General features: G+C 43.3%; 1 protein-coding gene and 1 long non-coding RNA gene across 11 annotated transcripts in view; one reads left to right on the top strand and one right to left on the bottom strand.

The window, feature by feature from the left end:
• FBRSL1 (fibrosin like 1) overlaps window positions 1-27,199 on the top strand; it is a 791,131-nt gene that overhangs the window by 381,806 nt on the left and 382,126 nt on the right. The gene's annotated exons all lie outside the window — the stretch shown is intronic.
• LOC309330812 lies at window positions 22,730-25,668 on the bottom strand. Its single transcript, XR_014151601.1, has 2 exons — window positions 22,827-25,668; window positions 22,730-22,775 (listed from the first exon to the last, which is right to left on the bottom strand). It is a non-coding gene; the product is annotated as an uncharacterized lncRNA (long non-coding RNA).

Genomic DNA, 27,199 nt, shown 5'->3' with positions numbered 1-27,199 from the left:
GCTGCGCCTCCCCGCTGTCCCCCGAGCTTGTGGGGCTGGCCCATGTCTGCCTGGCGCGAGGGGCGCTCTGCTTCAGGGCGCCCCGCACGTCCGGCGGCAGGCTACAGTCCGCAGCATGGGGAACCCTCTGTTTCAGGGCGCCCCATGCGCCCCCCGGGTGCGCAAGGCTTGCCAACACGAGCGCGGAGCACGGGGCGTCCTCCGAAGGGCGCCCCGTGCTCCGCGCTGCCAGCTGCCGCCCGCAAGCCTTGCGCTCCTGGGGGGAGATCCCCCGGGTGCGCAAGGCTGGCCGACACCAGCGCGGAGCACGGGGCGTCCTCTGGAGGGCGCCCCGTGCTCCGCGCTGCAGGCTGCCGCCCGCAAGCCTTGCGCTCCCGGGGGGAGATCCCCCGGGTGCGCAAGGCTTGTGGACACCTGCGTGGAGCACGGGGCGTCCTCCGGAGGGCGCCCCGTGCTCCGCGCTGCAGGCTGCCGCCCGCAAGCCTTGCGCTTCCGGGGGGAGATCCCCCGGGTGCGCAAGGCTTGCGGACACCAGCGCGGAGCACGGGGCGTCCTCCGGAGGGCGCCCCGTGCTCCGCGCTGCAGGCTGCCGCCCGCAAGCCTTGCGCTCCCGGGGGGAGATCCCCCGGGTGCGCAAGGCTTGCGGACACCAGCGCGGAGCACGGGGCGTCCTCCGGAGGGCGCCCCGTGCTCCGCGCTGCAGGCTGCCGCCCGCAAGCCTTGCGCTCCCGGGGGGAGATCCCCCGGGTGCGCAAGGCTTGCGGACACCTGCGTGGAGCACGGGGCGTCCTCCGGAGGGCGCCCCGTGCTCCGCGCTGCAGGCTGCTGCCCGCAAGCCTTGCGCTCCCTGCGTGGAGCACGGGGCGTCCGACTCGCCTCCCTCCCACGGCACACCAGCCGACGACCCGCGGCACACTAGTGTGCCGCGGAACACCGGTTGGGAAACACTGAACTAGTGTGTATGAATTTGTTGTTAGTAATCTGAGCCATGGGGCTGTTTTGAATAGTGATGAAAAATAATAAAGGGAAATGTGCCCAGTTCATCTTCTGTGAAAAAGTACATCATTTGTCCCGTTGTCTGCTGTGGCAAAATTACATAACTTGCTGAATTTGCATAACTAATCACATAACATACATAAATTAGATTGTTATCACATTATTCCATGTCATTCATTTCAATGTAAAGGGAATGCAATGCACTTGTGATCCAGAAGCTACTGTTATTGCAGTATTATTGCTGACAGGCGTGAGACACTTCAGCATGTAACACCTGTGCTGAGAGACTACACTGGTTGCTGATTTGCTACTGGGCCAAGTTCAAGGTGTTACTATTAGTATATAAAGCCCTTAACAACTTTGGACCCGTTCACTTGCGAGATTGCCTTATCTCATATCCGTCTACCCAACTGCTGCAGTCTTTGAACTGGCACCGTTACAGGTGCCTCAGAATACATGATCCACATTTCTCAGAAATCAATATTTTAGTGTGGCAGCACTCACCCTCCCTGCCTGTTTCGTAAAGAGGAGACTGAGAGCAGATAGCCATCTTCAGATATCTAAGGGGCTGTCACATAGAGGATGGAACAAGCTTGTTTCCTTCTGCTCCGGACGTTATATGACCCAAACCAGTGGATTGAAGTTAGAAGAAAGGAGATTCCAACTAAACATCAGGAAAAACTTTCTGGCAGTAAGAGCTGTTCGACAGTGGAACACACTTCCACGACAGGTGGTGGACTCTTCTTCCTTAGAGGTTTTTAAGCAGAGGTTGGATGGCAATCTGTCATGTATGACATAGCTGAGATTCTAGCATTTCAATGACCATCAGGATCCCTTCTAACCCTACATATGATGCCATGACATCTGGCAGGCCTCTTTGTGCCCTTTTGTGCCCCCTCATGTGCCCTTTTCATTGCCTGCTATCCCACCTGGGATAACTCAGCCAGTAGAGCACGAGACTCTTAATCTCAGGTTTGTGGGTTTGAGCTCCGTGTTGGGCAAAATGATATCTGTATTACTGGGGGTTTGACAATATGAACCTCATGGTCCCTTCCAATTCTACAGTTCTATGATTCTATGAAAAACACATATGTTTAGGCAAGCCTACCCAGGTATGTAGAATGTTGGTATGTGTTTTAATTTGTTTTTAGTTCATTGTTGATTTTAATTACTATTTGAATATTTTAACGGTTTTATTGATAATTTTATTGTTTTGTTCTTTTTATAAATTGCTTTGAGTTTTTTCTTTCTTTCTTGCAATCAAGCAGTATATATATTTTATGCAATAGATAAATGTTCATTATCACAGTGAGATGGAGGCTCCCAATTGCAGCATTCCTGGTTTAACACATTCAAAGCCAGTCCTATATATTGTTCCATTGTAATGTACATTGTAACTGTACACTGAAATGTGTAAAGCAATATTTGTTGCTGTTGAAATATGGAGTGGGATAAACAGGGCCATTAAGTCCAGAGTCTAAATCTACCCATCTCCACCGTTAGGTCTGAGAGGTTGAGAAACTGCTGGTGTACACAATGTGTTGCTTCTCCATTAAACTACCTTCTGCCTGATCATGGGCCAGCTGTTGAGAAAGCTGTTTACTTCTGGAGTTTGGCACCGTTTCTAAATGGATGTGTCATAAGGCAAGAATCCATTATTTCTCTGATGCCACCAGGTCTAACTACCATTCAATTCCATAAGGAACTCTGAAAATAATACAGGGGGGTTCATTCTTCTGATATTTTGGGGTTAGGTTCGTTTTTTGTTTTTGTTTGGGTTTTATTTTATTTTTTTGTCTCCTTAAGTACCAAGCCACTTTTTAACAGTGGCATTCTCAAAGTCCCTAAAATATGCTGCTTCTTACCAGACATTACCTGCAAGAAACATAGCATAAAATGTAGAACTTGAGGGTAATCACAGTTACACATGCAACTTTTGCAGTTCTACATGATGTGGCCTATCTGCATTTCGCACAGAGCCAGATGAAAAATATCATAATACAAATGTACTTATTTATTTTATATAGCTAATTCATATATTGCTTCATAGTTCAACAAAAACCTCTAAGTGGCTTACAAATCACAAGAAAAAGGAATCAGTATAAGATTATTTTTTTATAAAAAAAACCCACATTCAAAATCAAACAACCTACTAATACAGTGGTGCCCCGCAAGACGAATGCCTCGCAAGACGGAAAACCCGCTAGACGAAAGGGTTTTCCGTTTTGGAGGCGCTTCGCAAAACGAATTTCCCTATGGGCTTGCTTCGCAAGACGAAAATGTCTTGCGAGTTCCTGCGGTCCCCCCCCCTTTCCCCCTTTTTCTAAGCCGCTAAGCTGCTTATCAGCTGATCCGCTAAGCCAAAAAGCCGCTAAAAGCCGCTAAGCCGCTAATAGCGCTAAGCCGCTAAGCCGTCAATGGGCTTGCTTCGCAAGACGAAAAAACCGCTAGACGAAGAGACTCGCGGAACGGATTAATTTCGTCTTGCAAGGCACCACTGTAATCATAATTACACACTTTAGTTAACATAATAAATATATCTAAACATTTTACAGAAAAAACCTTGTTGTTGTTGTTTAGTTGTGTCCGACTCTTTGTGACCCCATGGACCAAAGCACGCCATGTTTTCCACCGCCTCCTGAAGTTTGGTCAAACTCATGTTCGTAGCTTCGAGAACACTGTCCAACCATCTTCTTCTCTGTCGTCCCCTTCTCCTTGTGCCCTCCATCTTTCCCAACATCAGGGTCTGTTCCAGGGAGTCTTCTCTTCTCACAAGGTGGCCAAAGTATTGGAGCCTCAGCTTCAGGATCTGTCCTTCCAGTGAGCACTCAGGGCTGATTTCCTTCAGAATGGATAGGTTTGATCTTCATGCAGTCCATGGGACTCTAAAGAGTCTCCTCCAGCACCATAATTCAAAAGCATCAATTCTTCTTTATGGTCTAGCTCTCACTTCCATACATTACTACTGGGAAAACCATAGCTTTAACTATACAGACCTTTGTTGGCAAGGTGATGTCTCTGCTTTTTAAGATGCTGTCTAGGTATGTCATTGCTTTTCTCCCAAGAAGCAGGCGACTTTTAATTTCGTGACTGCTCCTTCATGGATCACTGCCTTGTCATGACGAAGGGGCTTGAATAACTCGGAGAAGCTATGAGCTATGCTGTGCAGGGCCACCCAAGACGGACAGGTCATAGCCGAGAGGTTAGAGTAAATGTGATCCACCTGGAGAAGGAACCAGTAAGCCACTCCAGTATCCCTGCCAAGAAAACTCCATGGACAAAAACAACAGAAAAAGCCTAGGAACTAGAAAAACCATCAAAGCATGCATCAAAATTCAGTGTAATTACACTATCATAAAATACAGTATATCATCAAATACATAATTTTTTTTGAAAAAATCTAATACAGTCACCAAAACCACTTAGCTTGAATATTCACACTATGCAAAGTACACATTCACACTACACAAAACTAATCCACACACACACAACCCCCACAATAACTTTAGTCTCCTTGTACCCACCTCATCACTCCATCCGCTCAATTCTCACTTCAGTGAAAAACCTCTTTACACACATTGCGAACTGATATACATAAAGGTGCTTTGTTGATTTCTCTTCCAACTCTGCTTTGTTGCTCCTTCCCAAAATGCAATCTCTGTTCATCCTTAGTGCCTATAGGGATTGCCTTTAGGGGAGCCAAGCAAACAAATCTTAATCCAGAAAAGACTAAATTAATGTTTGTTTGTTTGTTTGTTTGTTTGTTTGTTTGTTTGTTTTAAATTGTATCACATTTTTCTTTTTTAAAATAAAATAAAATAAACCCAGTTCCTCTAGCAAAAACAGAAAAAATAAACAACAGAAACAATAAATAAATAATATAATGCCCCCCCCCAAGCAATACAATGCCGCTCAAATCATGCTTGTCTTAGAAAAGTAACTTCATAACTTAGAAGTATAACTTGATAAGGCCCAGGATGCTCTACCGTTGAGCTATGGCCTTCCCCTAGGAAGCAAGCAGCCAGGAAACAAAAGCTATGGGGGAAGAGAACCCAGGTAGCAATATTGGGCATTGGCACTGCACTCCTTGCTCTCGATAGGACGGTCTGGAGTCGCTATACGCTATTAGATACTGCTTGTATAGCCTCTGCAGGGGAACCATAAAGACTAGGAAAATGCAAAAATAAAATAAAAATGAAGCAGAAGCTCTGAGGCTGCTGCTGTGTCCCAGGACTAATGCCAGGCGAAGTGTTCTCTGCATTATGCAAGTAGACATGTGGACCCTGCTACGTCTCTCATAAAGTATATTTTTGGTTTATTGGTTGCATTAATTCTCTTTCAAAATAACCTCCCTCTGTTTCCAATTAAACTGTGTTCTGCTTTTAATAATGATCAGTTGTCCCATAAATTGTCACTCATCCCCAAAATATCTCTCTCTCTCTCTCTCTCTCTCTCTCTCTCTCTCTCTCTCACACACACACACACACACACACACACAGAGAGAGAGAGAGAGAGAGAGAGAGAGAGAGAGAGAGACTCTCCCCTTCCCCTTCCCCAAAACTGAGTATCTATATCAGTCTCAGCATTTTGAGGCATTGCTAAAAGGCTGTTTTGCTGAGGCAGATGCTTCTGCCAGTAATAGATATACAACACACACACTCCTTTGTTTATTATGCCTGAGCATAATTGGATGATTTTGATTTACATAAACCTACAAGTTTTCATGCAAATGTAGCCTTTCTGACATGGTGATCTTCTTGAAACCCTTCAAGGCGTGGATGGTATGTGACCCCTATTCTGATTTCTTTTTTTTTTAACCACATCATTTTAAAGGGAGGAGGTTGGGGCAGGGAGAGGGGAACCTCATCTGTAAGCTGTCTATAAAGAAAGCTACTATGTTAAGACAAGCACATCTTCACAAAGGCTCCCAAAATTCATTGCTGAAGGTTTGCTGTGGAAATAAATAGCTCCATTCTAGACGGTTGTCTAGTCCAACTTCCAGCAATGTAGACATATTTTGCCCAAAGTGGGGCTCGAACCCTATGACCCTGAGATTAAGAGTCTCATAGCAGAGAATAAAAGCCAAGGCCTGGAAAGGACACCAATTTGCATGTACTAATTTGTATATATAGAGAGTGGTATTCAGCTAAGCTGTACTCAAAGCAGACCCATCAAAATTAATGAGCATGGCCAAGTTAAAGGTAAAGGTAAAGTGACCCCTGACCGTTAGGTCCAGCCGCGAACGACTCTGGGGTTGCGGTGCTCATCTCGCTTTACCAGCCGAGGGAGCCGGTGTACAGCTTCCGGGTCATGTGGCCAGCATGACTAAGCCACTTCTGGCAAACCAGAGTAGCGCACAGAAATGCCATTTACCTTCCCTATTTATCTACTTGCACTGCATGCTTTCAACTGCTAGGTTGGCAGGAGCAGGGACTGAGCAACGGGAGCTCACCCCATCACAGGGACTTGAACCGCCGACCTTCTGATTGGCAAGCCCTAGGCTCTGTGGTTTAACCCACAGCGCCACCCGCGTCCCATGGCTAAGTTAGGTCCATTAATTTCAATGTGTCTGCTCTGAGTAAAACTTAATTGAATACCAGCCATAGATGCAACTTTAGATATAGTCACTGCTGTTTAAATAGAAATGCAGTACATCTCAGTGATCTCACCAGAGTGGAGGTGACTGTGACCAAGTGACTTTGCATGCCTTCTCAGTTTGTTGATGGGCAGCTTCAAGGCTGCCCTTCTTTTCCCCCTTCTTGTTGTTATTTAACTTTAAACCCAACTTGGGCCAGACAGCCCTTCAAAATGAGGAATTCTTTAAATAGAGGGTTGTGCTCTGTAAATTAGAATGCATGGGGGTCGGCGCTTATCTGACCTCCTATCACAGGTATTGCCGCAGCTTACCAGGAGGGTAAGTGCAAATAAACTGGTGGGGCCAATCTGATGTTCTCAATGGTGTGTTTGCACCCTGCTGAATGTGCTTCTGCCCATCTCCTCATAAGCTGCAGCAACAACGCTTATAATGGGAGGTTGGTTAAGTGCCACTACTTCACCCTGCTGGTACTTACTGATAGCCACCTTTCCTTTCCTTGACAGTAGGTGGAAAACATATGAGGATCCTATTCCTCTAGAAGCTCTTACTGCACCTGCCCCCGCCCCCCGGAAAAACACAGAATGGAAAGCCTTGTCAAACATGGCTTTCTTCTTAGGCGGGCTGCGTGAAGGGTGGTATACCTTGAGGGATGTCCATATGAAGAGACAGGTGTTAAGCTTAAATTATTGTAGAAAGCACCCTGTTTTGGAAGGAAGGCCCTCTACATGGACCTAAAGTATGTGCTCATGGGAGTAACAGCAGTAGCCAGCATACTCCTGATTGGAGGGATGTTTATTCACTTCAGCTGTGTCCACTGTAATTTGTTAATCTTTTTTCATATTTGTATTTCATCCCCTATCCATTTGCTGTGCATCTTAGCTGCTCTCTAAGCAAGTGTAACCATAGTTTCTGGCCTTCATTCTCCTTCTAAAGTTCCCTCCTAGCCCAAAAGAAAATAGAAAAGTTGTGGTTAACACAATTTGCAGGAACAAACGTATTTCCACACCCAAACCTTTCTGCTAAGGTAGAAAGGGAAGCCAGCAAACTTGCCCCCATCAAACAGGTACGGTCGGGTCAGTGCTGTTTTTAACACCACTGCGTATATGCCAATTCCCATACACTGTTAGTTCAGGCAGTGCACGATAATACCTGCCTCAAATCAATGCTGACCTTTGAACAAGTGCTGATGCAGGCACAGACTCTGAGAATGATGTGTCTTACTTGTGTGTGTTGCTTGCCCTCTCTCTTTCTCTCCTAAACAAAAGCATTACAGGAAGCAGAGGAAGCCCTCCTTGCTCAGCAAGCCAGCACTGCTATTTGATGTTTCCTCTAAAGCAGGCTCAGGTGGGGTTAGCTGAGGCTTTGTGTTTCCCCATTTATTTCCTGCTGTCCAAAGTCCGTGTTGTCAACGTGAGCTATGACCACCCAGGCAAAGGTTCTTGGTACCTAGCTTCTTTTTCTGCTAATGACACAAAGGCAGCCATGGCCTTTTTGTTGTACACATGCTGTGACATACTCATAATAGAAAATTAACATGCGGGGGTGCCATGCTTTGCTAGTTTTTGTTCTGTATTTTGCTTGTCCCTACCACCACCAATTCAGTTTCTCTTCCTGTGTTCATTAAAGTTGGAACAACACTGGACAACAGCAGCTGAGGTTGAGCAGAAAAGGGGTAAATGGTGTGCTGTGTTGGCCTATTTAACTATGAAATGAAAAGGTTGCAAGAACAAGGGAAATACCAGAGGCAGAGACTCTTGGAGAAGGGCCATAGCTTACTGGTAGAACATTCTCTGTGCACGCAGAAGGTCCCAGTTTCCAATCCCTGGCAGAACCCTGTCAGCTATTACCGTTCAGTGTAGACAACACTAAGCTAGCTCAGCCAACAGTCTGCTTTGTATACATTATCTAGTTGCAATTCTCACACCTGTAGGGGTTTAGCTCAGTGGCAGAGCAACTGCTTTGCATGCAGAAGGTCCAACGTTCAACCTGTGACATCTCTAGGTAGAACTAGGAATGTCTGCTGCCTAAAACGCTGGAGAGCCATTTGAGTGTAGACAGTACTAAAGTAGATGGACCCATAAGGCAGCTTCCTATGTTTCTGTGCACTGGATTTGGACCGCAAAGACCAAAAGAAACATCTAGACTGTTCAGTAAGTGCATGAGCAAAGGATGCCCATCATTTCTATGTGCTAAGATAGTTTCCCCAAATATGAGAAGCAGAGTTGAATAATAATACAGTTTCCCTGGGGAAACTACAGGTGTCTTGCTATTCTAGATTACTGCAAGTACAAAAGAAATTATATGAAAGAGAACGGTAGTAGATTTAAAACATATATGGAAAGAAGGTTCCTGAGATTTAGGCTGCATGAGCACCATACATTTAAAACACACACACACCCCCCCAAAAAAATCCTGGAAAATGTAGTTTGTTAATAGTATCAGGAGAGCCAGTTACCTGTTGAATCTACGGAGAGCCTCACATAGATTTGCTTTTACTGAGCTGCGTTTTCAAGCTATGCATTGGACCCAGGAGGCGATTCTCACCTTATCAAATATACAGGAAAGATGTCTCTGCACGGCAGAGAAAGTCCCATGGTAAATGGTCTAGTGACTCATAAAGTAACCCTTTTTGCTTTGGCGGCCTAAAAGATCAGAAAGAAAACATAACAGTGAACTGGACAGGAGACACAGAGATCTAAATAGAGGCTTTAATTTGTGGCTCAGCACCCCTTTTGCTTCTATTTCTTTTGGTTTCAGATTTGTCATGACCTATGGCTAGTACAATAAAGTTATTTGGATTGGATTGGTATCAGGAATTATAGTTTAGAGAGCTGCATTTCCCAGGATTCTTGGGCAAGGGGGTTGCTTAAATGTATGGTGTCCCACATATGCATGATGTGGCAATATTGAATCAGAGTCATCATCAACATCACATCTATTCAAAAGTGCCCCCCCCCCCAATCTGTAGTTTGAAGGGGATTTATTCTAATCACCTCATTCCTCTTTATTTTTAGACTCGGACTGAGCTAAGATGGCTGGGTAGAATACACAGTTGAATTTCATGCCAGTAGTACCAAGCCTTGGAAAGAAAGGTAGTCACTAGTAGCAGGTTCAGTTAGTTAAACACTGCATATTTTATAATAAAAATATAACTGTTTATGTACACTTGTTTTACATATAAGGAAAAAACCTAATGAAAACAAATGCTTAAAGCAATCATAACAGAAATGTGTATATGGGATATCATAGAATCAAATAGTTGGAAGGGACCACAGTGGTCCTCTAGTCCAACCATCAATGCAGGAATATTTTGCCCAACATGGGGCTCAAACCTATGACCCTGAGATTAAGAGTCTCATAGCAGAGAGAGTAAAAGCCAAGGCCTGCAAAGGACAAAATAGAGATTTAAAAGTAAGCCACCAGCATTTTGAATTGTGCTCATAAATGGATCAGGAACCAGTGGAGCTCTTTAAATTTTGGTGATACAGTAAGCTTGCGACTTACTTGCCTTTAACTTGTGCACATTCAGCTTTACGTGTGTGGCAATAAAATAAAATAAAATAAAATAAAATAAAATAAAATAAAATAAAATAAAGGGGGTGGAGTTCCAGGACAAATGACTTTGGCAGTCGCACCCACCACTGAACCTAATGTGTTTTGACAAAACATGATTTTGGCTTTAGGTGCAATCTCCAGAACATAACCCCCACACAAGTTGTGGGCTGACTGTATATGTTCCCTGTGCTTGATCCCAGTTAGTAGCTCGATAACTGTGCTTTGGACAAACTGCAGTTTCTGGCCAGCCTTCAAAGGAAGTCCCGTGTACAACGCATTGCAGCAGTCTTAACCTGGAGGTTGCCAGAACATGGATGACTGTAACCAGGCCCTGTGTGTCCCAGTGGGGCCACACCTTGACACAAGCAGCTTTGGCTGATGAAAGGCAGCACTGTATATGTCACTAAGGCCACTTGACTACTAGCAACAGTGCATTCAGTGCATGGGGTTGAAAGTAGGGATGTGAAACACTTTACTATGTTGGGAGTGCAACAGCAGGGATCATTCAGCTGTAACTCAAGGGTTAATTCTCTTATCAGTCAGCTAACCATGGGGTTGGCTTGAGGTATTGCTTATAGCAACCAGGCAGAGTGGGAGGGTCTTTCTGTTAGGATTTTTATCCACCCAAGCTGCTCAGGCTTTTTCCCAACACTTTCATGGGGTAGCACGTGCTCTGATTGGCTGTGTAGTTCTGTGTTTTCCCTCTCTCTGGTTGGTTGAATGTCTCCCTGCTATGTACAAGGCCTGAAGTAAAAAAGACAAAAACTTCTCTGTTTCTTTCTCCTCAAGTTAATACAGTTTCAGTTTGTTCAGTTTCCTCAGGATTTTCACTCTGGTCTCCCGTCTGCATTATTTAAGTGACTTTGCTGACATGCCACAATTCATCCCCACTGCATCTTCACTTCCTGCTGCTAACCATCCTATGTTGAAATGGCTCACATTATTATCAGCTGTGAGGCTTACAAGCATGGTAACCAGGAAGCCGAACAGCTGTTTGGTTACTGTGAACCCCATTGTTTGGAAAAACGAATCCTCTGGAGCTGCCAGGCTGAGTTCATGAGGCAGCTCTTATTGCCAGCTTCAAAAAGTTAGTCTAAGCTTTCCCAGCAACTGCTTGTAGCTGTTGTGCTCACAGGCCCTCCAATTACAGCTGCTGCCTCATCTTTGCAGCCCATCCCTGGGCAACAGTTAAAAGAGACATTGTGGTTTCATAAAGCTATTTTTTTCAACTGGGTTTTTTTTTTAGCTCTTTGGTAAAAATGTTGTTCATTAACAGAATGGCTTCACAACCAGCCTGCTGGCGTGGAAAAAATCCCCCTGAGCAGTGAAGCCAGGCAAAATGTTGAATGGGGCACTGCCCTACCAACCTCAGTCTGCCCTTAATCACTTGCCCACCTGTCTGCCTTCTTCCTTCTAACCAGCCCAGGATGTGGCACTGCTTGTCAGCTTCCTCTTCTTTAGTCTTAGTGTTTTCCCCTTATATAAATAAGAGTGGATGATGGAGACAAAATTAGAATTAGTTAGATCTGCTTTCCATTGGCTCTGGCACCAACTACTGTTGGGCTTCAGTTCCTGCCTTCGTCCGCCTTGCCAGCCTCAATGGGCACCAGCCATCACTGCCCCTGAGCTGCTTTCAGTTGCACCCACATTTTAGTTTGTATACTCTTTCTTTTGATAGGAATGTATCTGTACGGCGTGCCACAAGGGTGCTTGCAACTCCAGGGTCTCTTTAAAACCCAAACTCATTCATCACCCTGAGAGAAAAAGTGGAGGATGGTGCGAGGAGTCCTTGCACATAGCTATATTATTAACCTCATTCTTCAGCATCAAAAACTTTTATCTAGGGAAAGATGCTGAGCTTTGTATTCCTGCTCTGCTTGCATCTCTCGCTCACCTTTCAAGCACATTAGCTTTGTAGGTCTGGAGGCCTTTCCAGAATTTAAATATATGTGTGGACAATTTTACTTCGAATTCTGAACCTAGAACAATCCAATTGTACATGTCACATCTTCGTTTATTTCTGCCTGCAGCTTCTCCCAATAATTTTTGTATCTGAGTTTCTGATTTTTTGAAATGGTTGTCTTCCACATTTTCTCTTGCATTTTCCAGCTGGGATTTACGGTGCAAAGGGAAGATGTAATAGTCAAGATGCTACTAAAAACAAGCTGGTCAGGCATGAACAGAAGTGAGGAGTAAGTCACAAGAGAGCTGTTTTGATACTACACATTTTCCTCCTTGTTAAATCACCAGCTTTCCTTCCCTCTAGGTTCTCACAAAGGGCTTGTTGTTCACCCTCAGGAGACATAGCCTACAGTAACAAGTCTGCTACATCTGCTACTCAGGATGTATATTTAAGAGTCGAGTTGGATGTAACAATCTTAGTAAGAGTCACGACATGACTCTTCTCATGAAGTATGAATGCAGCTTTGCTACTTGCTTTAGATGCAAACTTGACCACTGGTGCAACTCTGAGCCTTGCCCCCCAATCGTACTTCAGGCTGCCTGTTTGCTTTCTTATACCAGGTATGTTGCCTATTTAAGAAGATCCCTGTGGATCAGACCGAAATCTCATTTAGTCCAGCATCTTGTTCTATGGGAGGCTCAAAAGCAGGACCTGAGTGTAACAGCACATCCTGCCCTGCTTGTAGTTGATGTTGAGAAATACCCTTCCTCCAACAATGGAGGTAGAACTAAACATTGGTAGACTTATCCTCTGTGAAATTGTCTAATCCTTCTTTAAAGCCATGCAAATTGGTGGCTATTGGCAGAGAACAGTGGGGTTGCTGTTGTTTTCAATAATTGCACACCAAATGTATTTTTTAAAAATAAATAAATAAATAGCTTTTTTAGGCATGGGGAGAGACTTTCTGGCGCAATGGTGTGTTTGGGAAATGAATGCAGAGTTGACAGTGCAATCCTACTTGTGACTACTCAGATGTAAGCCACTGTTGAGTCCAATGGGACTTATTCCCAAATAAATGTGTGTTGAAAGCTAATTTCAGCCAGGGTCCTAAGGTTCCAATAAAGAGGATAGTACTCACCCCCCCACACCCCACAGCACATGCAGAATGCCACCTCCTCCCTTGTGTATAGTCTCAGCTGCCAGCCTTCACCAACCTGGTGCCCTCTAGATGTTTTGGACTACAACCCCCAGGCTTGCCCTGCTGAGACACTTCCAGGCACTTTGAGTACTTGGGTCATGTAAACAATTGGGAGTGGGGGGGGGGCACCAATACTATCTCCACTAAGATGCTAGTTTCCCCCCTCATCTTATTAGGGACAGTTTACACTGAACTACGTACTTGAAAATAATTAGCAGTGCAAAGTTTACTCACTTTGAATTTTCCCTGTGGATTTTGTTGAGTTAAACTAGATTGATGATTGATGATATATCCAGATTGCTCTGCTTTGAATACAGTTTTGCAACATTTTCCGAAGTGTGGTGAACTGCAAGCATTCCAGAGACCACTTAGACCTGTGGTCTTCAGCTTTTTAAAAAATTCAGACATACTTTTAACTGCAACAGTCAACAATGAACCATTTCTTTCTTTCTTTCTTTCTTTCTTTCTTTCTTTCTTTCTCTCTCTCTCTCTCTCTCTCTCTCCCACTTCCTTTTGAAATTTCTGCCATTTCTCTCTTCATGCAGCCCAGTTATGATTTCAACAAAAACATTTGGTTGCATGTGCTTCAGCCTAATTCCAAAATGGACTGCAGCTAGGGATCGAGTCCAAGTGCTGGCTGGTAAGGATCAGAAGGGCAACAGACATGGTTAGAAATGGACTAGGGATCACACACTGAATCAGGCAATTAGGATCAAAAGGCCAGAGGCTAGTGTGGAATCAGCTAGGCAAAACTTCAAGTTCCAAGACCGCAATAAAAGGTAAAGGGTGGCCATAGGCAGATGTTAGGTCAAAGCTAGGCAGGCTGACTTTTATTTTTAAGGACTAAATCTGAGACGAATTTTTAAAGGGTTGTTTTGGTGCAAAACAGGGAGTACCCCCCAAAAAAAAAAGTTTCTTGAAAGACATTCTGCACACATTTTTGCACTGTTTTGCTCTTGTTTGCTGCCCTTTTCATTTGTCAGTCAGTAGAATCTATTGTTTACTGCCAGTGGCCATCACAATAGCTCCTTTCAAGTTCCTTTGACACTTCTCCGCTTTCGGTTATCTGTATGATCCCACTAATCAGAGAACATGTATCCAGCATGATGATGTCACAGTGCCTCCCAGTGGCATAGGGAACCCCGGTGACACCTGGGGTGGGTACGCACAATATTGCATGCACACAGCTCCATAGGGTGGGGCATTCCGGGGGCTGGGCGCGCCTCTGGAGCTGCATCCCTGCCTGGTCCCCTCCACTTGGATGGCAGTGAGGGGGACATGACATGTGTGCACGCTGCCTGCAAAAGCAGTGCGGGGCTGAGGTGTTGTGTCCCTCCCAGGCACCCTTCTTCTGGAGGGCAGCTGAGGGGGAGGTGGCAGGTTAGGGGCTGGAGGGCCCTGCACCTTGGGGTTTGGTGTGCCACCCAAGGTAAGTGCCACCCAGTGTTCCCTGCCCTTTTCGTCGTCGTCCCCCCCTCTTTCTCTGCTACTGCTGCCACTTAGCTAATCATGTCCTGTGTATGTGATGAGACGTCAGGCCTTGGCCTAACTCAGAGATGCACTGTGGCTGGAGTTCAGCTCAGATGCAAGAGGATGAGAATCAGAAGAGCAACAGATGTCCGGAGTTCAGGCACCAGCTCAGGAAGATGACTAGCAAGTGCAAAGTTGAAGCCAGGCAGAATGTCAAGTTTCAAGATCCAGAAGTAGATGTGGAGTGAAATGCAGGCAAGAATTAAAATGTGAGACAGTAGTAAGGAGAAGACAGCAGGAGAGTCTTCCTCAGGACTCTTGGTTGAACTTGGCTTGGCGGCAAGAACTTTTTAGGGCTTGGTGTGCCCTGATTGAGTTGGAGTGTCAGCTGACGCTATCAAGCTGGGAGGGCAGCTGACTCTCCCCAGCTTGAACTGCAGCCTATATTACATATTTCCCCTAAAACCTAATCTGTCTGGCCTCCTGAGGACCCAGAGCACAAGCTGGTACTTCAGAAGGTGAAGCACTGCAGACCACAGTTCAACACACACACATATACACAGAAGCACCTTACAGTGTGCAAGTATTATTTTGGCATTTTTTCTCTTTCTTTGAACACTCAGTCTTTTCACCTGACAATCAGCAGCTGTGGAAACATGATTAAAAATAGTAGTTCCATCTCTGGTGCAATTTCCCCACACTTGTAGATTGCAATATATATATATATATACATATATATAATCTCCCCACCTTGATTGGCTCTACTCAAATCAATTTGTGCATGTGTATTTCTGGACAGAGAGAGAGGCGTATCATGACACATTTTAAGAGTGTCATCTCTGTCTTGCGGTGAATGATCACTGCTAAAAAATGAACCACAGGGACATGTTTCACACTAAGCAGTTGTCTGACCATCTGAAGGCGTTTCTCTTCCTGCTAGCGTTTCCTCTCTGAGGTTGCATGTGACCGTGAGAGCAGTGAAACAGGAAGTTGTAATTTCAAGCCTCTTTGCTATCAGCATGATATCTGCGGTCAGTCCCCTGACACAGCTTGCGGCTGGTTTCTGGTTAGCAGAGAGACACTTTTGTGCTGATCTGGCATCAGTTCCCACCTACTTAATCAGTTAAGCTGTGCAGTTGAGTAGCGTTTCTAGTTGCCTTGTGGATTCTAGTAATGGCAAGGAAGAGATATATTTGAGTGGTTCTGACAGAAATAGCTGGTCACTCCAGAGAGGCTGATAAAATTACATGAGCACTCTCATTTATGTATGGAAGACATTTGCTTTTAACCTCCCATAGGGTTTTACAGTGTGGGGTTGGAGATAAAATACTTATCTTATTTCTGCAAGAGTTGCTTGGTTAGTCTGCTTCAGCAGTACTGACCAGAAGCCCTTCATTGGCTTGGCTTGTGTTAAGATGCAAAACTCTTAAACCAACTTCATGGACCAGGTGGATAGCCAATGGAGTACCCTCCAAATGTTGCTCAGCTCCCAACTCCCAGCAGCCCCAGCCAGCATCGTCCAATGGTCAGGGATAATGGGAGTTGTAAGCCATCGACATCTGGAGGACACTGTGTTAGCTACCAGTGGTCTGTAGCCTATAGTGGCATGGTTAACTTCTCAATTGACAACAAAGATCTGAGACATTGATCTTTTGCAAATAGCACAATTTGAGCCATAGTGCCCAGCACATAGACTTTGAGGATATAAAAATTTGTGACATCTCAGCTCAGTTGTGGATTTTCAGGCCATGAAACAGCTTTGCCAGCCAGTTTCCTTACACTCCTGGAATATTTAGCTTATCCTACTGCTACATTGCTAAAGGTGCAGATCCCAGCAGACTACTGTGAACAGATCTGATTGCGACATATAAAAAAGGATATTGTAGAGTTGGAAAAGTGTGCAGAAATGGACAACCAGATTGAGGGAGGAATCCTTCTGGTTTATTGAGCCCAAGACAAAAATTTAGCACAGGTTAAGAGGCAGCACCCACCTTTTCGTGGGATGATGGAGTGTCATCTGTAATTGAAAGAAGAGAAATCAAGAGAAGGGACACTTTGTTCATTAGAATGAAGAGAAGCCCAAGTGACTGGATGGAAAGGAGATTTTGAAAGAGGCGTGCTTTCTTGATTTTCCAGTGAATTTTTAGCACAAATGTCATCCCTGTATGAAACCACTCAACACAGAAATTATGAAATCAATATTCCTGGTTGCATTCAGTATCCTCTAGAGCAGGGGTAGTCAACCTTTTTATACCTACTGCCCACTAATGCATCTTTCTGGATGGTAAAAATTCCTTACCACCCACCAGGGCTCGATGGAAGGAGGATTCAGCTTGTGCCGTAGAACCCCCTACCGCCCACCTAGAATCCTGAAACACCCACCAGTGGGCGGTAGGGACCAGGTTGACAACCCCTGCTCTAGAGAGCACCTTCCCTGTCCATTAAACTTGAACTGAATTATTTCTTGCAACTGCTAAGGTTCTAATCCTATTCTCACCTACCCTACTGAACTCAGTGGGGCTCGAGTAGACATAGGGTTGCATCCAAGTAAGTTTTACTCAGATTGAAGTTATCTAGTGCACTGCAGGTGTGCTGACCCCCTGTGATTTCTCCAAATATAGGAAACTCGACTGCATAATTTGTGATTGCCCCTTTGAAATTATATGCCCCATTCAAATTAATAGATGTAAATTAGTCATGTCCCTAACTTTCAGTGGGTCTTCTCTAAGTAAGACTAACAAGCCATTTGTATTGTATTGTATTGTATTGTATTGTATTGTATTGTATTGTATTGTATTGTATTGTATTGTATTGTATTGTATTGCAAGTCTATTTGCTTTAGAGTAAAGCTGGAGGAGACTGAACTCAATCAGAACATGGGTTTCATTATTCATTCTGAGTGGTTTCCCCTGGTGAGGACATTTGTTTTTGAAACACATTTAGGAAACTGTTTGTTAATGCATCTTTCTTGCAGACATTGGTTTTCCTTCTTAAAAAAAATTACCTGTCTTTCATAACCATACAAAACCACAACTCATTGCCCATTTACTTGTGACCTATTGGCTCTTGATAGCCTCAGCTTTGAACCTCTTATTTATATGCTTTTGCTACCTCTGCCCTGCCAGCTTTCCTAGTCAAATTGTTTACGGCTCAAAGCAATTTCCTTCTGTGGCACAGAGCACGTCTGGGATATACAACATGTGTTAATTTAACAAAGCAGCTCTTTGATGCTGCTTTAATTTTTTAACAACAGCTCAGAGGCAATGATGTACAGATTATATAGTGTCAGTTTCCCAATTAAAGTTTTACAGGAAAATACTCTGTGTTTGCTCTGAGGCGGTTTTGAACGCTTCCTTCCGGCACTCATGCAAATGAAAAGCATACGATTGCAAAGCATCCATTTGAAACCTTGAAATATTTATTGAGGCTTCTCTAGAATACTGAAGCAGGAATCTTCCTGTAGGCTTGTTGATGTCTTTCATTTGCATATATTTTGTAATTAAATGTCTGGAAGCTTCTAGTTTATTGTGTTTTTTAAAAAAATAAAAAACCCAGTAATAAGGTATTTACCATGCTCATTGTAGAATTCCCTTGGAATTTGAACTTAGGAGGGAGGGGGCACAAAGAGACTGTGTCTGAAGTGCCTCCTGGTAAATAGAAGGTTCCCATTAATTATGGTACAAAATTATGATGGGATGAATAATAGCCTGCCTGGTCTAATAATGTTGCTTAGATTTACAGACACAGAGGAGACAGTCAGTAAAGCAAGGCACATAACTTGAGGCACAAGGAATTTGGAAGTGAGAAGATGCCAACAAATTATTTATTATATGTTCAGCTTCCAATTCTCCTTGTCCTTGTGAGGGTGGGTCCACCACTCCAGTGTCCAACCATGTGAAGGTGTTCTTTCTATTGCTGGCTACAAGGATGAGGAACAGCTATTGCCTTGCTAGGTCCGTTCCCATAGTGAGCGCTATTCTAGAAGGTTGCAGGTTCTCCCCTTCCCCTCTCCAGAGACTGATTTGTTCTTTGGGCCTATGCTCAACTAAGTTATACTTAAAGTAGAACCATTGGCTTTAATAGACCCAACTCACACAGATCCATTAATTTCAATGGGTCTGCTCAAAGTACGACTAATGTTCAATACAACTCTTCATTTCCACCAGCTGACATCTTGAATGTGATGGAAAATCCACAAATATTTTCCAATGCCAGGGTGCCAAAAAGGCCATCTGCCTCCCCTTCCAGAATGACACACTGTTCCATCTCCTGGCCAACAATCCTTTCAATTGGTTTGAGCCTTACTAAATGTGCATCTTCTCTTTGGAGCCTCATTTCCGCATGTTCACGCAGCTCTGCTGACACCCTTGTGGCGTCTGCTTACTCTACTTGCACTCATTGAAATAGTGGCAACTGTTGTCAGCACATGTGTGTCTGTTTCTGTCAAATATTTCCCTTAAAATAGAAAGCCTTGCCAGACATGGCAAAGTGAGCCCTGCTTTCTCCAGAAATAACAAAAACATAAACATAAAACTTCCCAGCTTGCCGAAAAAATGAAATGTGATATTTCAAGAAATTCTATGTTGTAGAATGGAAGGTGAGAGGTAGGGAACGCCAAATTTTGGCATCGCACAGGGCGCTGCTGAAATCTGAGACCCCAAGGTCTGCCACTGTTCAAGCAGTATGCACAAAAATAAGGAACCCACTGTATTGGTACATACACAAAAAGAAAGAAAAAACGGGTTCGGGCTAGCATACAAAGAATATATGGCAAGCAAAGTACAACAAATGTATTCGTCATAATGTACCTGCTATGATAAGGCATACAGTACATGAAAGCGGTACTCCAGAATCATCAAAATAAGTACAATATTACAATTAATATACTTACTTTATCAAACCTTTATTAGGCATTATGGAAATAAAACCTTAAAAGAGAAAATAACATATAAAAGCCTTAAAATATATATAAAAAGGCAGCAGTTTGCTAAATGCATATATATATATACATATAGAGTCAGTGGTTTTCCTTGTTAACCTGCTCCTTGGAGGACTGCTACCAAAAACTCGGCTACCCCCGCCGTTACCCTTTGGTCAACGTCGGATAGGTAGAATCCCACACATTCACCTTGCTGCGGTTCCAGACCACCCAAAAGAGGGGACAGCACGCGTTGACGGAGCGTACTGTACAATGGGCAATGAAGGAGAATATGCTCTACAGTGTCCGGGACATTCATAGAGCATCTGCAGAGTCTCTTGTTTCTAGGAATGTTTTGATATCTTCCCCTGACAAATGCTGAGGGAAAAACATTCAAACGGGCCAGCATAAAAGCCCTACGTTGGGCTGGGATTATTAGTTTAGTGACGTAATTGGCTCTGCTATCTAAGATATTTAATTCATAGAATATGGGGGAGCAAATTTTGTTTACAGCTGCCATAATATTTTGTCTCTCGACATCCTTTAGTCTAGTTAGGATATTATGGGAAATATATTGCTCATTAGAATTGTACAGGGGCTCCAGCTCGATGCCTAAAGATTCAATCTTTTTTTCGAGGTGCTGATACCATCTTGATTTATAGGAGTCTTTGAGCAAATCAGCGAGCAGACTTGATGGAGGGCAGCGAAAGTGGCAGCGTAACCAATACTTTATTGAGGTGGACCATGCCCAATATTCCATTGTGTGTATGCCTATTTCTGCACACATTGTTTCATATTTGATCGTAGCTGGGAGTCCAAGAATACGTCTCAGAAAGCTAGAGTGAATCTTTTTTAAATCATTGTTATATGCTTGGACCCATAGCGGGATTCCATAAAATATCTGGGATTGCACTTTTGTTTGAAATATCTGATTTGCCGCAGGAATAAATTGATTACCTTTCTGATAATGAAAACGGGCAACTGCTGATGAGATGCACTTTGCCTGTTTTATGGCATTTGTGCGATGGGTTGCCCACCCTAAATTGCTCTGGAATAAGATTCCCAGATACCTATAGATTTTCACTTGTTGGATTTCTTGCCCTCTTATTTTCCATTTCTCTAATTTCCAACCATTCGAGAAGACCAAAATCTAAATTTACCAGGGAAAGAACAAATAGGTTTCTCCAAAGGTTGCTCCACACTAGACCACTGTCTTATACTTATGCATCTGGTTGAAAAATACAGATCCCAAAGGCAATCTAAGATATACGCTGCTTTTGTAGATTTTCGTGGTGCATTCGACTCAATTGACCGCCCAAAGTTGTGGAGGAAACTCGCAGAATTAAAAATTGATCAGCGCCTATTGATTCTAATGCAAAATCTACACTCTTCCAATACCTGTCAAGTCAAACTTAACATCAAAGGTCACCTTTCATCAGACATCCCAATCTCGAAAGGGGTAAAACAAGGGTGTATTCTTGCCCCCTTTCTATTTAATTTATTTTTATCAGACTTGCCAGATTACCTTCAAAAAATAGAATCACATGCCCCTAAACTTAATCAGAAACCAGTTCCTCTCTTACTATATGCAGACGATGCTGTCCTACTATCCTTAACGAGCTTGGGTCTGAAACGTCTTATATCTTCACTGATCCTCTATTGCGAATGTAACAAACTCTCTATAAACTATGAGAAGACAATTAATATTTCCATTATTTTTGAGGCAAGGGAATTCTTGGGAGCGGGGGAGCGGCTGTAGCAAACAGGACTGGAGCCCGGTGACCCCAGTTTTGAAGAGAAACTCATCATTCAGTTGACATTATAAAAGAAAATGGTAGTAACGCAAGCCAAACAATATAGTGTAAACTTTTCCAGACCATGAAATTTCCAAATTTCTCTCCTAAGTGTAAGAGCTTTGGTCTCTTTGAGAGCCAGGGTGGCACACTGGGTAAGAGTGTTGACTGGAGAGACTTAGTTTCAAATCAGTCTCCCTCAAAATGACTTAGGTTCATTCTCCCTTGCTGCCCCTTATGTATGAAACTGTTTCCCAGAACACCTTTGTGAATGTCACCTCTCATTTCCTTCCAAGCCTGCCTCTCAAAGACCCACCTTTCCCATCAACCATTTGGCACAGCCTCCTAGTAGTTCCCATGCCCGTTATCTCAGTAGACCTTACAGCAAGGAGGACGGACCTGTGGCCCTCATCCCAGACTGTTTGCTGTGGGGCTCTTGGGCGCTGCAGTCTAATATCTGGAGATTGCAGATTCCCTACCATACAGTGTGAATCTATTAAGTTGGCCAAGATCAGTATCTTACAGCAGGTAGGGGTGGAACTGGGCAGAGTGGCCTGAGGTTAAGAGAAAGGGGCTTGCAGAAGACCGCATACTGAAGTGAAATTAGAACTGGGTTCACAATTTAATTAGCTAACCAATTGGTCTCTTCACCGCTGCAGTAGCTTGAAGTACAGCAGTATCTGAACAGACCCCAATATATCAGAGAGAGAGAGAGAGAGAGAGAGAGAGAGAGAGAGAGAGAGAGAGAGAACCCACCAGGAAGGAGATTCACAAAACAATAAGGAAATGACTTCTAGGGATTTACAGAAAGGGTAAAGAAAGGAGTCTGTGCTACATATATTTATAAAACTCTCTTTGTGAGGAACTGGAGTGTTGTGATCACAGCAGAAGTTGTGAGAGCAGGAAAATGTGGCTTATGGTTTTCTAAACATTGTAAAAGTCAGGATTATTTTTGGCATTCTATTGATCCCCTTATTACCATTTGTTTTTATTAAACAGACATCTGTGAGCACCGCTGTACTGCAAGCGCTGTCAGTGACTCAATTATGCACCCATGTTTTATAGCTTGGTAGGGAAAAAATGTACTCTGGAGGGCAACTCAGCCTGAGAACAAACATTTTCATTAGCCATTTTGAGTGGGGAGAGGGACAGAATTAGTTCATTGTTTTACAGCATGTGCTTGATATTATTTTAGTCATTTACTGAAAACAAAAAAGTGACATCCACTGCCTGCTAAAGCTGCAATCTTGGAAGGGTTATTGTTTCCTAATCCTGCATATCAACACAAATCAAAGGAAGGTTTGTGAATAAGATACTGTATTTGGTGTGGGCACTCGGCAGGTTTTCTTGGACACAGAGGTTTTCCATTGGGATTTCCACAAACATTTCCCACATACCTGTTATCATACACAATATTATGTACCCCCTGCATTATGGGGGTTCTATATCACACCCCTTGTTTCCAAGTATTAAAACTGTTCTGCACATCAGGAAATAATGTCTGTTGGTGATGCATTGTTTTGAGCAGTCCTGGATGTCTAGCAGCGTCCAGTGTAGAGTTCATTAGAAATTTCCTTCCATTAAGTAGCTGGAGACTTTCAGTTTTTCACACTTGAATCCTCATAACTTAAGTGTTCTTCCTGTTTAAAAATCTTCAGGACCAAAGTGTCCTTTCCTGTTTAAAAATACGTGTCTCAAAGAATCTGCCTCCTAACATTTTGCTCCTCGACATTTTGATCTTCAGCTTTAGTTTAATATTGTTTCCAGGTGTGGAATTAGTGAAGCAAAGAAAGTTAAGCAGGGAGATTGAGCTTTAATTTAGAAATTCTGTTCCTAATAAACTCCACTCTAGCTGGGTATTTTGGCCTATATAAGATTGCCTCCTCTGCCTGAAAAGGGGAGGGGGGGTGGATCCTGAAAAACCTCTCATTGTGTTAAGGTGGATGGCCTTTAAATAAAAATAAAAATCCAAAAAGCGTTTCCCTCTCCTTCCTTGCTGCTTTTCTGCTTTTCCAGTTTCAGTTGGAGCCCTTGTTGCTAGTTCACAGTCATCTTTTGATGGCTTAAAATGATAATAGGCAGTGTCAAACGCCCTTGTAGATGGAGGGGGTTATGCCTCGTCCTTTCTTCCCTTTTTTGCTCTCCCCATAAAATCCTTCCCACAATGCATTTGAGCAGCTTGCAGGTGTTCCTGCCGCTCTGCCCTGGCACATACGCTGCAAATTAGTAACAGAAGCTAATGGCCCAGCATGGGGCCATCAAAGGACTGACAATTCCAGCTTTTCCAAAGGGCCCTTTATGTCAAACCCCCCCATGAGACCTGTCCAGCTGAAAAGACTATTTGTCTGTCCCTGTGTGCGGCCCTGCTGCTGCAGCGAGGCCTGCTGCTGCTGGCCTCATGCTGAGACCCTGACTGTTGCCGCTAGCAACAGATAGAAATCACTGTTAAACACAGCAGGGCCCACAACACATCAATCATGTAGTCTAAGATAAAGGCCTGAGGCCTTTGGCCCTCTAGTTTGGCTATTTCTAAATAATTTCCAGTGGCTGAACTTGCTATGGTGTAAGCTGTGTAATTCAGTCCAGAAAACTTAATTTCAGTAGAAGGGAGTGGGGGGATGCTTTGATTCTTAAAGAAAGAAAGGGGGGCGGGGAAGAAAGACTGTTTTTGTTCAAATGTTGCTTGTTTCAAAAGGAGGAATTTAACTGATGAAAGAGGCACTGTGAAAATTTCAGGGGAAGAATAATAAATAACTGTTCAGTGGTTAAATGCAAAATACGCCCAGCAGGCCACATTAATGGTCTGAGTTTAGTAAGTTGGTTTGTTGTTGATTTTAAGGGTGGGGCACTAAATAAACTCCACCTTCCTTCTAGGAAATGTCAACCCTATCAAGTATTTAAATATATCTGGACTTCTATTAATTTAAAAAGAAACCAATATCTCATACTTAATATATAAAAATAACATCACCCCGAACCTTGCATTATTAAAAAGATTTATAACCAGATATTGAATTACAGTTTTTAACATTGGCTGGTTAATATATCTCCTCCCTTCCCCCTTCTTTGGTTCCATCACATCGTATTTGTAAATGAAAAACTAAATAACTTTGACAGTAGCAAATTTTCTCCTTGGCACAGCTAATTCCTCATCCTGTCTTAATGTTCTGCAGCATAGCCATGAGAAATTATGATGCTCAAAGTCTGGTGGTTGTGGATTTTGTTCTTCCAAGTCACTAATCCTTCAGAGGAGAGATGATTGAATGCAATTTAGCAGTATTGCAGATTTGAGTAACATGAAAATGATAAAATCTTTTGATCATTAATATTGACCAACTAGTACATATTCCTCCCAAGGGTAGTTATTTTCTCACTGTTCTAAATTTGGGGCCACTAAATGCATTTCTTAAATATATTCACATACAAAGATTCTGTATTTTATTATTTATTTTAATTCAATTTTACAGTGCTTCTCCACTACAAAAAAGCCTCAAGGTGACTTACAATAGACACTAAAAATAATAACAATAAAATATCCTAGACCTAGCAATAGTAAAATAAAGCTACAAGGCCAGATGATATAGCAATACACAATTAAAGCCATGAAAAATCATTACATGTTAATTAAAACCTCAGGTAAATAGCACAGAAGTAATCTGGCACCAAAACAGTAATAATGAAGGCACCTCGGGAACAGGGAACTGCCTTATACCGAATCTGACCATTGGTCCATCTAGCTTAGTATTGGCAGCGGCACTCTAGAGTTTCAGGCAGGGAGTTCCTCTCAAGATACATGAAGTTGTTGGGGATCAAACCTGGGACCTTCTGCATGAAAACCAGACACTCTATCACTAACCTACGGGGAAGTTGGTAAAATGTGAGTTGGATAAGGCAACCGTTAGGTGGATTTGTAGCTGGTTAACTGACCTAACTCAAAGGGTACTCATTCATGGTTCCTCATCATCCTGGAAAAAGGTGACAGGTGGGGTGCCGCAGGGTTCTATTCTGGGCCCGTTGTTGTTCAACATCTGTATAAATAACTTGGATGAAGAAATTGAGGGGTGGCTCATCAAATTTGCAGATGCCACCAAACTGGGAGGAGTGGCTAACACTGCAGAAGACAGACTTGGGATTGAAGATGACCTCAACAACTGGAGAACAGGACCCAAACTAACAATTTCAGTAGGAACAAATGTAAGGTTCTATACCAGTGGTGGCCAAACTTGACCCTACAGCTGTTTTGGGGCTACAGTTCCCATCATCCCTGACCACTGATCCTGTTAGCTAGGGATGATGGGAGTTGTAGTCCCAAAACAGCTGGAGGGTCAAGTTTGGCCATCACTGTTCTACACTTAGGCAGGAAGAGCAACTGCACAAATATAAGATGGGGGACACCAGGCTTACTAGTAGTACATGTGAAAAGGATCTAGGGGTCTTAGTAGACCACAAGTTTAGCGTGAGTCATGTGATGCAGCAACAACAAGCTAATGCTGCATCAACAGAAGTATAGTGTCTAGATGAAGAGAAGTAAACGTACCACTCTATTCTTTCTTGGTCAGACCACACCACACCTGGAATACTTTTTCCAGTTCTCTGGAACATAATTTAAGAAGGATATTGACAAGCTGGAACATGTGCAGAGGAGGGCAACCAAGATGATCAAGGGTCTGGAAACCAAGCCTTATGAGGAACAGTTGAGGGAACTAGGTATGTTTAGCCCAGAAAAGAGGAGATTGAGAGGAAATATTACTGTATAGCCATCTTCAAATATCTAAAGGGCTAATACATGGAAGATGGATCAAGTGAACCAATGGATTCAAGTTTCAAGAAAGAAGATTCTGACTAAACATCAGGAATAACTTTCTGACAGTAAGAGCTGTTTGACAGTGGAACAGACTCCCTTGAGCAGTTGTGGACTCTGCTTTGTCTGTCATGGATGTTTTAATGGAGATTTGTGCATTTCAGAGAGTTGGACTAGATTACCCCTGGGGACACTTCCAACTCTATAATTCTATGATTCTTAGAATCTCCCTGTGGAGTTGGGCCTGCCATACCATTAGGCAATGTGAAGCAGCTGCCGCAGACAGCAAAATGTACTGCACTAGCCCTGCTGGAGAGAGAATTCCAGAGTCAGGTTGTCACCCCAGGATGGTCTAAAATCATTAAAAAATGAAATTTGCATAAATTTTGTCTATGCCAATTTATATGAATAGATATGCATCAGAAATATTCACTATAATTATACATGTGGACAATATATATTGATGGACAATATATTGATGGATAATATATTGATGGACAACTTCAAAGCCTGCTACATTTCCTTCTGATGTTTCTTTATTTTTAAACTGGATAACCTTCCAGATAGACTTCCTCAAATAGAGAACTTCAAAATAGGGCACAGGGCCAACCTAACCAGAAGCTATCCACCTGAAGGTGGTGTATTTGGAACAGGCCCTTAAAATATTGATATTTTTGTTAAGAGCATCTGTGCTCTTTAGCCAAAAAGGCTGCCAGAATGGTATCCTAGAATTGTAGAGTTGGATTTAGGGGCATTATTGATCAGCAACAGCACACTGAATTATTCCCATAAACAAATGGATAAGCAATGAGGTTATTTCAGTACTGGAGAGATGCAGTCACTGGTGAGCTCCACTTACCATCTAGCAACCCACATTTTGAACCAGTTGAAGTTGCTTAACACTTATCAGGGTCAACTTCATGTGTAAAAAATTGAGTAATCAACTGAGTAGAGTGTCACATGCATCCA

Source organism: Podarcis erhardii, assembly GCF_964252035.2.
Source record: "Podarcis erhardii genome assembly, chromosome: 15".
In the NCBI taxonomy this organism is placed as follows: Eukaryota; Metazoa; Chordata; class Lepidosauria; order Squamata; family Lacertidae; genus Podarcis; species Podarcis erhardii.
This window is presented reverse-complemented; position numbering and strand designations above follow the sequence as displayed.